We start from the raw sequence: 9,759 nt of genomic DNA, 5'->3' as shown, positions 1-9,759 counted from the left end.
ATGTTCAGGCATCTTGTCTCTGGCTGCAACTCTGAAACTGGTGTGGCAGGTTGTGGCTCAGGCTCGCTTGATGTGACTTTGAAGCTTGTAGATGACCATCATTTCCCCCCCTGTCAGGTACAAGGTGAGAAGATGGAGAAAACTCAACTGCAAGACTGTTCAATACTCTGGAACAAATTCTGATATGTGTTTGGAATATCTTCTTGGCTGTTGATGCCCATTGCCAAGAAGCGATCCATCCAAGATGAATCTTTGTTCTTGCAGGACGTTTATTTCTGAAGCATCTGTTTGAAGAATGGCTGGTTTTATGACAGTGCTCACATGGATGAAGATCAAAACAGTGATCTTTCAGATGGCCAACTCGATCACAGTGTTGGCATTTCACTATCTGTTGTTTTTGTTGTTGTTGTTGTTGTTGTAGAAGAGGGGCAAAGTCTGGAACAGCTGAAGCTGAACTGTCATGAGAAGCAGGTGAACTGTCATGAATAAATCCAGCACTCTGAAACTGAATGGGCTTTGAGTAGTCTGGAATATGAAAGGACAAGTCCTTGTCATATCCAAGACCAGTTCTGTGCTTGTTGTGGACAAGCTGGTCCCAAGGTCTGATGATGGGCTTGGGAAGTGCAGACTGAGTTTCTGCATCTGCATATACAACTGCTGCTTTATTTGAGTGAACTGTACCATTATTGACTTGCTGTTTATGGGAGTCTGCTTCATTGTTCTGAACAGAAACAGGTTCAGAATGATGACTCCACTGGTGTAATTCTTCCTGCTGTAGCTTTGTTTCAAGCTGCAAAAACTCAATATTCTCATGTGCAGTTTGCAGAGAGGTTTGGATGTCAAAGAGAGTTTCTTTGTTAACTTTGACCATCTCATCAACAGTGGAATGAATTAGGATATTCAATAACTTTAATGCATCTTCAAGTCTGGCCATTTTTCTTCAATGTCACTTAAAAAACACAACTGAGGCAACAACAACAGAAAAATAATATTGTACTCTTACTATAAGATATTGTAAGGGCTTATCAAGTGGCAACAATGTCGCGAAAATGGTTGATGGAGCAGGACCTGAGTAAGCTGGATGTTACCAAGTTAAACTACAATAAACATTTCTCGTCAAGCTACAATAAACATTGGTACAATTGGGCACATGGTAAATCAACAGTCCACAGTTCGTTTCAAGAATGAACTGGAGCATAACATCACCAATGCAAAAAAAATATATAAATGTGAAGATGAGCGCTGTCCTCAACTTCAAACTTCAGAGCATCTAGCTGCTATGGAAATCATGCAAAATCTCTCCAAGAAACTGCTCCAAAATCTCTACCAGAAACTGCAAAAAAAAATGACTTCCAAAAATGTCTTCAAAAATGCTTCAAATTCACTTCACAATGCTGATCACTTCTCCACGAATCACTTCACTCAGAGGTTGTTGATGAACTTGTAGCTAAATATGCAAATCTGGACAACACTCTTGTTTCACCAGACCGGCAACAATATGATGAAAAGAACATTCGGCGAAGGGTTTATGATGCACTGAATGTACTTATGGCAATGGAGATAATTTCAAAGGAGAAAAAAGGAATCCATTGGTTGCCTAAGACAAGTATAAATGATGTCGAACAGCTTAAGGCTGAGAAATTGCTCTTGAAAAGTAGGATTGAGAAGAAAGCATCTTATTTTCACGAACTCGAAGAACAGATTATAGGCCTTCAAAATCTGGTGAAACGAAATGAGCATAGATATAGTTCAGGGAATACTCCATCTGGGGGTGTATCGTTACCCTTCATATTGGTCCAGACTCATCCCCGTGCCACTGTTGAAATTGAGATCTCTGAAGACATGCAGTTAGTTCACTTCGACTTTAACAACACACCATTTGGGCTCCATGATGATGCATATGTACTGAAAGAAATGAACTTTTGTAAAAGGCCATTTAGCACTGGTGCAGATAGTAGCCATGTTGTAGTCGATTCAATTGTTGTGGAAGCTGGAAAGAATGTAACGTCAAATTCTAAGGTTGCAGGTCTTTTGCCACAGCATGCTGTTTCTAATGGAGAAGCTCAATGGTCTTCAGAAGATGCTCATTTGAATCCTATCGTACCTTTGAAGTTGTTCTCCGGTGAGCTAAAGAGACTTGCAACAGTGCATGCAAAGCTCCTTGTGATAACGCTGGCGATGTCGACCAATGGAGAGCGTTCAAGAACGTTCAACTTACCAACAGCGTGACAACCAGCAATGGACATTTACTTCGAATCCCCAGCTACATATCACTTAGTTTCAGAACTTTATTGTCAAAAAACATCCTGAAACCCTTTCCAATCTGTATAGACCGCCAAAGGAGTGTTCAGCATCTCCATAAATTTATGTAAATGTATCAAAAGTACGCAACCTTGACCTCCATAATCTGGTTCTACAAAATTATAAAATGCCAGACATAATATTCATCTATCTGTTGTCAAAATCCCAACCTTCAATCATTAACAAATTTGAATAATGTGGTGAAGATGAACTCGTGTGCAAGAGTCCTCAATCAATACAAAACCAGCAAGCATGTAGGCAGATTTTGTTGAAATTTAAACAGACTGCACATCAGATTTAAAAGGTAAGGTTATTCCTTCTTCCGACTTCTGAGTTTCCACAATTATATTGACAATCAGTCTCGAGAAAGGCTTGCCTTCTCTACTGTTGGTTTCTTCCCCGAGTAACCCAATGGACAGCGTTCACCATGGAGTAACTCCTCATCAATGGAGTAACTCCTTTACAATCCCAGTGAACCTCCACGCAGCCATCATTTTTTCATCTCAAACTTTAACTTCATGTAAATTTTCAGAACTTCATTGGTGCAACAAATAATATTATTTGACCACAGATACCTAGAACTTCGACTTGCAAAAATATCCAAAGCCAAAACAAACATAAATATTTCCTTCAATCCTCGCATAATTTTAATCATTGTCACAGGGCTGGAGATAACATTAGGGCTTCGGAATAGGTGTTGAGTTTATGCCCTAAAGAACTGCCACAGGTCCACACTTCAGATTGCTCAATGAACGCATCATAAATCTGTTGCTCAGAGATAAGCCTTTCTTTTATCCTCAAGAAGGCCGAAAACGAATTCCAAAAACCAACCAAAAGCAAAACTTTAAAAGAAATTCTCTCGTCTGATATGATCGACTCTCCACAGGGCCAAATAGAACAATTTCAGAGCTTCAAAGATATTCATTCATGTGCATCATCTTTCAATTCAGGCAGCGTTCACAACGGTTCTCAACAAAGTTTCAAGACTGTTTAATGCATCAGAGTCTTCAAACCACCGCACCAAATGAACCCTCTCCCCATGACAAACTTGATGCAGATGCGTTATTCAATGTCGCAGATGTATTTGGAATGAGCGTTATGCAGAGAACTATGCAGATGCGTATGACAGATACGTAGATGACAGATGCGTTATTCACCTGCAAATCTGCGAGGATTAAGATTTCAAGAGGCTGAGCGTATATGGACAGTGAACGCAGAGCGTATATGGACAGTGCCAGCATGTCAGAAGCGTGCGTTTCACTCAGCAGTGTTTCAGGCAGCGTTATTGTTTCAGCTTTGACATCATTTTGTATGCAGCTTCAGAAGAGCAGGGCGCAGGTACAGCGCAGGGATGGCAGAATTAATGGAGCGTTACAGAAGACTAGGCCAGCTCTAGTCAGCACTATTCAAGGCAACTCAGACCAGTTGCTCAGGGAAAACAGGCCACTCATCATGGCTCTGATACCATGTTAAACACACATGGAAAACATAGACAATAGGAAAGATAAATCATTCAGTACATTTTTTATTACCATAAGATATACATTTATAGTACAACATATGACTCTTGGGTTTCAGATCCCAAGGTCTCTTGGACTGCTTTTGTCCATTCGAATTCCACACTAACCCTTTAGGATTAGGTGTCCAACATTCCCCCCCTTAATCCGAAGGGTTATGTATGAGTCCAAGAAGAGAGCTGTAATACAAAATGTGCAAAAATGCATGGGAGCACTAGGCTGAATGTGCTCTATGAAATGTTGGTAAAAAAGGGCGGTGGTTTAAGGATGACCACCAACACTGGAACACTTAGTGCAGTTCCCGGAACTCTTCCAAAACTGGCAAGAAACTGAAGTTTTCTGCTAGAGGAAGTGTTCTCAATCTGTGATGGTTTAAGGATGACCAAAAACTCTGGAATGCTTGATGCAATTCCTGAACTCTTCCAAAACTGGCAAGAAGCTGGAGTCTTCTGCTAGAGGAAGTGTTCTTAATCTGTTCCTGGAATGCTTCCGAAACTGGCAAGAAGCTGAAGTCTTCTGCTAGAGGAAGTCCCAGATTGCCAACTGAAGGCATGTTCAGGCATCTTGTCTCTGGCTGCAACTCTGAAACTGGTGTGGCAGGTTGTGGCTCAGGCTCGCTTGATGTGACTTTGAAGCTTGTAGATGACCATCATTTCCCCCCCTGTCAGGTACAAGGTGAGAAGATGGAGAAAACTCAACTGCAAGACTGTTCAATACTCTGGAACAAATTCTGATATGTGTTTGGAATATCTTCTTGGCTGTTGATGCCCATTGCCAAGAAGCGATCCATCCAAGATGAATCTTTGTTCTTGCAGGACGTTTATTTCTGAAGCATCTGTTTGAAGAATGGCTGGTTTTATGACAGTGCTCACATGGATGAAGATCAAAACAGTGATCTTTCAGATGGCCAACTCGATCACAGTGTTGGCATTTCACTATCTGTTGTTTTTGTTGTTGTTGTTGTTGTTGTAGAAGAGGGGCAGAGTCTGGAACAGCTGAAGCTGAACTGTCATGAGAAGCAGGTGAACTGTCATGAATAAATCCAGCACTCTGAAACTGAATGGGCTTTGAGTAGTCTGGAATATGAAAGGACAAGTCCTTGTCATATCCAAGACCAGTTCTGTGCTTGTTGTGGACAAGCTGGTCCCAAGGTCTGATGATGGGCTTGGGAAGTGCAGACTGAGTTTCTGCATCTGCATATACAACTGCTGCTTTATTTGAGTGAACTGTACCATTATTGACTTGCTGTTTATGGGAGTCTGCTTCATTGTTCTGAACAGAAACAGGTTCAGAATGATGACTCCACTGGTGTAATTCTTCCTGCTGTAGCTTTGTTTCAAGCTGCAAAAACTCAATATTCTCATGTGCAGTTTGCAGAGAGGTTTGGATGTCAAAGAGAGTTTCTTTGTTAACTTTGACCATCTCATCAACAGTGGAATGAATTAGGATATTCAATAACTTTAATGCATCTTCAAGTCTGGCCATTTTTCTTCAATGTCACTTAAAAAACACAACTGAGGCAACAACAACAGAAAAATAATATTGTACTCTTACTATAAGATATTGTAAGGGCTTATCAAGTGGCAACAATGTCGCGAAAATGGTTGATGGAGCAGGACCTGAGTAAGCTGGATGTTACCAAGTTAAACTACAATAAACATTTCTCGTCAAGCTACAATAAACATTGGTACAATTGGGCACATGGTAAATCAACAGTCCACAGTTCGTTTCAAGAATGAACTGGAGCATAACATCACCAATGCAAAAAAAATATATAAATGTGAAGATGAGCGCTGTCCTCAACTTCAAACTTCAGAGCATCTAGCTGCTATGGAAATCATGCAAAATCTCTCCAAGAAACTGCTCCAAAATCTCTACCAGAAACTGCAAAAAAAAATGACTTCCAAAAATGTCTTCAAAAATGCTTCAAATTCACTTCACAATGCTGATCACTTCTCCACGAATCACTTCACTCAGAGGTTGTTGATGAACTTGTAGCTAAATATGCAAATCTGGACAACACTCTTGTTTCACCAGACCGGCAACAATATGATGAAAAGAACATTCGGCGAAGGGTTTATGATGCACTGAATGTACTTATGGCAATGGAGATAATTTCAAAGGAGAAAAAAGGAATCCATTGGTTGCCTAAGACAAGTATAAATGATGTCGAACAGCTTAAGGCTGAGAAATTGCTCTTGAAAAGTAGGATTGAGAAGAAAGCATCTTATTTTCACGAACTCGAAGAACAGATTATAGGCCTTCAAAATCTGGTGAAACGAAATGAGCATAGATATAGTTCAGGGAATACTCCATCTGGGGGTGTATCGTTACCCTTCATATTGGTCCAGACTCATCCCCGTGCCACTGTTGAAATTGAGATCTCTGAAGACATGCAGTTAGTTCACTTCGACTTTAACAGCACACCATTTGGGCTCCATGATGATGCATATGTACTGAAAGAAATGAACTTTTGTAAAAGGCCATTTAGCACTGGTGCAGATAGTAGCCATGTTGTAGTCGATTCAATTGTTGTGGAAGCTGGAAAGAATGTAACGTCAAATTCTAAGGTTGCAGGTCTTTTGCCACAGCATGCTGTTTCTAATGGAGAAGCTCAATGGTCTTCAGAAGATGCTCATTTGAATCCTATCGTACCTTTGAAGTTGTTCTCCGGTGAGCTAAAGAGACTTGCAACAGTGCATGCAAAGCTCCTTGTGATAACGCTGGCGATGTCGACCAATGGAGAGCGTTCAAGAACGTTCAACTTACCAACAGCGTGACAACCAGCAATGGACATTTACTTCGAATCCCCAGCTACATATCACTTAGTTTCAGAACTTTATTGTCAAAAAACATCGCATCTCCATAAATTTATGTAAATGTATCAAAAGTACGCAACCTTGACCTCCATAATCTGGTTCTACAAAATTATAAAATGCCAGACATAATATTCATCTATCTATTGTCAAAAGTTGTCAAAATCCCAACCTTCAATCATTAACAAATTTGAATAATGTGGTGAAGATGAACTCGTGTGCAAGAGTCCTCAATCAATACAAAACCAGCAAGCATGTAGGCAGATTTTGTTGAAATTTAAACAGACTGCACATCAGATTTAAAAGGTAAGGTTATTCCTTCTTCCGACTTCTGAGTTTCCACAATTATATTGACAATCAGTCTCGAGAAAGGCTTGCCTTCTCTACTGTTGGTTTCTTCCCCGAGTAACCCAATGGACAGCGTTCACCATGGAGTAACTCCTCATCAATGGAGTAACTCCTTTACAATCCCAGTGAACCTCCACGCAGCCATCATTTTTTCATCTCAAACTTTAACTTCATGTAAATTTTCAGAACTTCATTGGTGCAGCAAATAATATTATTTGACCACAGATACCTAGAACTTCGACTTGCAAAAATATCCCAAAGCCAAAACAAACATAAATATTTCCTTCAATCCTCGCATAATTTTAATCATTGTCACAGGGCTGGAGATAACATTAGGGCTTCGGAATAGATGTTGAGTTTATGCCCTAAAGAACTGCCACAGGTCCACACTTCAGATTGCTCAATGAACGCATCATAAATCTGTTGCTCAGAGATAAGCCTTTCTTTTATCCTCAAGAAGGCCGAAAACAAATTCCAAAAACCAACCAAAAGCAAAACTTTAAAAGAAATTCTCTCGTCTGATATGATCGACTCTCCGCAGCACCAAATAGAACAATTTCAGAGCTTCAAAGATATTCATTCATGTGCATCATCTTTCAATTCAGGCAGCGTTCACAACGGTTCTCAACAAAGTTTCAAGACTGTTTAATGCATCAGAGTCTTCAAACCACCGCACCAAATGAACCCTCTCCCCATGACAAACTTGATGCAGATGCGTTATTCAATGTCGCAGATGTATTTGGAATGAGCGTTATGCAGAGAACTATGCAGATGCGTATGACAGATACGTAGATGACAGATGCGTTATTCACCTGCAAATCTGCGAGGATTAAGATTTCAAGAGGCTGAGCGTATATGGACAGTGAACGCAGAGCGTATATGGACAGTGCCAGCATGTCAGAAGCGTGCGTTTCACTCAGCAGTGTTTCAGGCAGCGTTATTGTTTCAGCTTTGACATCATTTTGTATGCAGCTTCAGAAGAGCAGGGCGCAGGTACAGCGCAGGGATGGCAGAATTAATGGAGCGTTACAGAAGACTAGGCCAGCTCTAGTCAGCACTATTCAAGGCAACTCAGACCAGTTGCTCAGGGAAAACAGGCCACTCATCATGGCTCTGATACCATCTTAAACACACATGGAAAACATAGACAATAGGAAAGATAAATCATTCAGTACATTTTTTATTACCATAAGATATACATTTATAGTACAACATATGACTCTTGGGTTTCAGATCCCAAGGTCTCTTGGACTGCTTTTGTCCATTCGAATTCCACACTAACCCTTTAGGATTAGGTGTCCAACATTCCCCCCCTTAATCCGAAGGGTTATGTATGAGTCCAAGAAGAGAGCTGTAATACAAAATGTGCAAAAATGCATGGGAGCACTAGGCTGAATGTGCTCTATGAAATGTTGGTAAAAAAGGGCGGTGGTTTAAGGATGACCACCAACACTGGAACACTTAGTGCAGTTCCCGGAACTCTTCCAAAACTGGCAAGAAACTGAAGTTTTCTGCTAGAGGAAGTGTTCTCAATCTGTGATGGTTTAAGGATGACCAAAAACTCTGGAATGCTTGATGCAATTCCTGAACTCTTCCAAAACTGGCAAGAAGCTGGAGTCTTCTGCTAGAGGAAGTGTTCTTAATCTGTTCCTGGAATGCTTCCGAAACTGGCAAGAAGCTGAAGTCTTCTGCTAGAGGAAGTCCCAGATTGCCAACTGAAGGCATGTTCAGGCATCTTGTCTCTGGCTGCAACTCTGAAACTGGTGTGGCAGGTTGTGGCTCAGGCTCGCTTGATGTGACTTTGAAGCTTGTAGATGACCATCATTTCCCCCCCTGTCAGGTACAAGGTGAGAAGATGGAGAAAACTCAACTGCAAGACTGTTCAATACTCTGGAACAAATTCTGATATGTGTTTGGAATATCTTCTTGGCTGTTGATGCCCATTGCCAAGAAGCGATCCATCCAAGATGAATCTTTGTTCTTGCAGGACGTTTATTTCTGAAGCATCTGTTTGAAGAATGGCTGGTTTTATGACAGTGCTCACATGGATGAAGATCAAAACAGTGATCTTTCAGATGGCCAACTCGATCACAGTGTTGGCATTTCACTATCTGTTGTTTTTGTTGTTGTTGTTGTTGTTGTAGAAGAGGGGCAGAGTCTGGAACAGCTGAAGCTGAACTGTCATGAGAAGCAGGTGAACTGTCATGAATAAATCCAGCACTCTGAAACTGAATGGGCTTTGAGTAGTCTGGAATATGAAAGGACAAGTCCTTGTCATATCCAAGACCAGTTCTGTGCTTGTTGTGGACAAGCTGGTCCCAAGGTCTGATGATGGGCTTGGGAAGTGCAGACTGAGTTTCTGCATCTGCATATACAACTGCTGCTTTATTTGAGTGAACTGTACCATTATTGACTTGCTGTTTATGGGAGTCTGCTTCATTGTTCTGAACAGAAACAGGTTCAGAATGATGACTCCACTGGTGTAATTCTTCCTGCTGTAGCTTTGTTTCAAGCTGCAAAAACTCAATATTCTCATGTGCAGTTTGCAGAGAGGTTTGGATGTCAAAGAGAGTTTCTTTGTTAACTTTGACCATCTCATCAACAGTGGAATGAATTAGGATATTCAATAACTTTAATGCATCTTCAAGTCTGGCCATTTTTCTTCAATGTCACTTAAAAAACACAACTGAGGCAACAACAACAGAAAAATAATATTGTACTCTTACTATAAGATATTGTAAGGGCTTATCAAGTGGCAACAATGTCGCGAAAATGGT

General features: G+C 40.7%; 2 pseudogenes; both read left to right on the top strand.

The window, feature by feature from the left end:
• Positions 1-1,422: 1,422 nt before the first annotated feature.
• Positions 1,423-2,229, top strand: LOC149227208 (transcription factor-like protein DPB pseudogene; annotated as a pseudogene).
• Positions 2,230-5,791: 3,562 nt separating this feature from the next.
• LOC149227207 (transcription factor-like protein DPB pseudogene) lies at positions 5,792-6,598 on the top strand (annotated as a pseudogene).
• The last annotated feature ends 3,161 nt before the right edge of the window (positions 6,599-9,759 follow it).

Source organism: Pinus tabuliformis, chromosome J, assembly GCF_031772625.1.
Source record: "Pinus tabuliformis cultivar Carrire ecotype Pingquan chromosome J, CPIR1, whole genome shotgun sequence".
NCBI lineage: Eukaryota > Viridiplantae > Streptophyta > Pinopsida > Pinales > Pinaceae > Pinus > Pinus tabuliformis.
The sequence above is the reverse complement of the archived record's forward strand: the minus strand, read 5'-3'. Positions and strand labels throughout refer to the sequence as shown.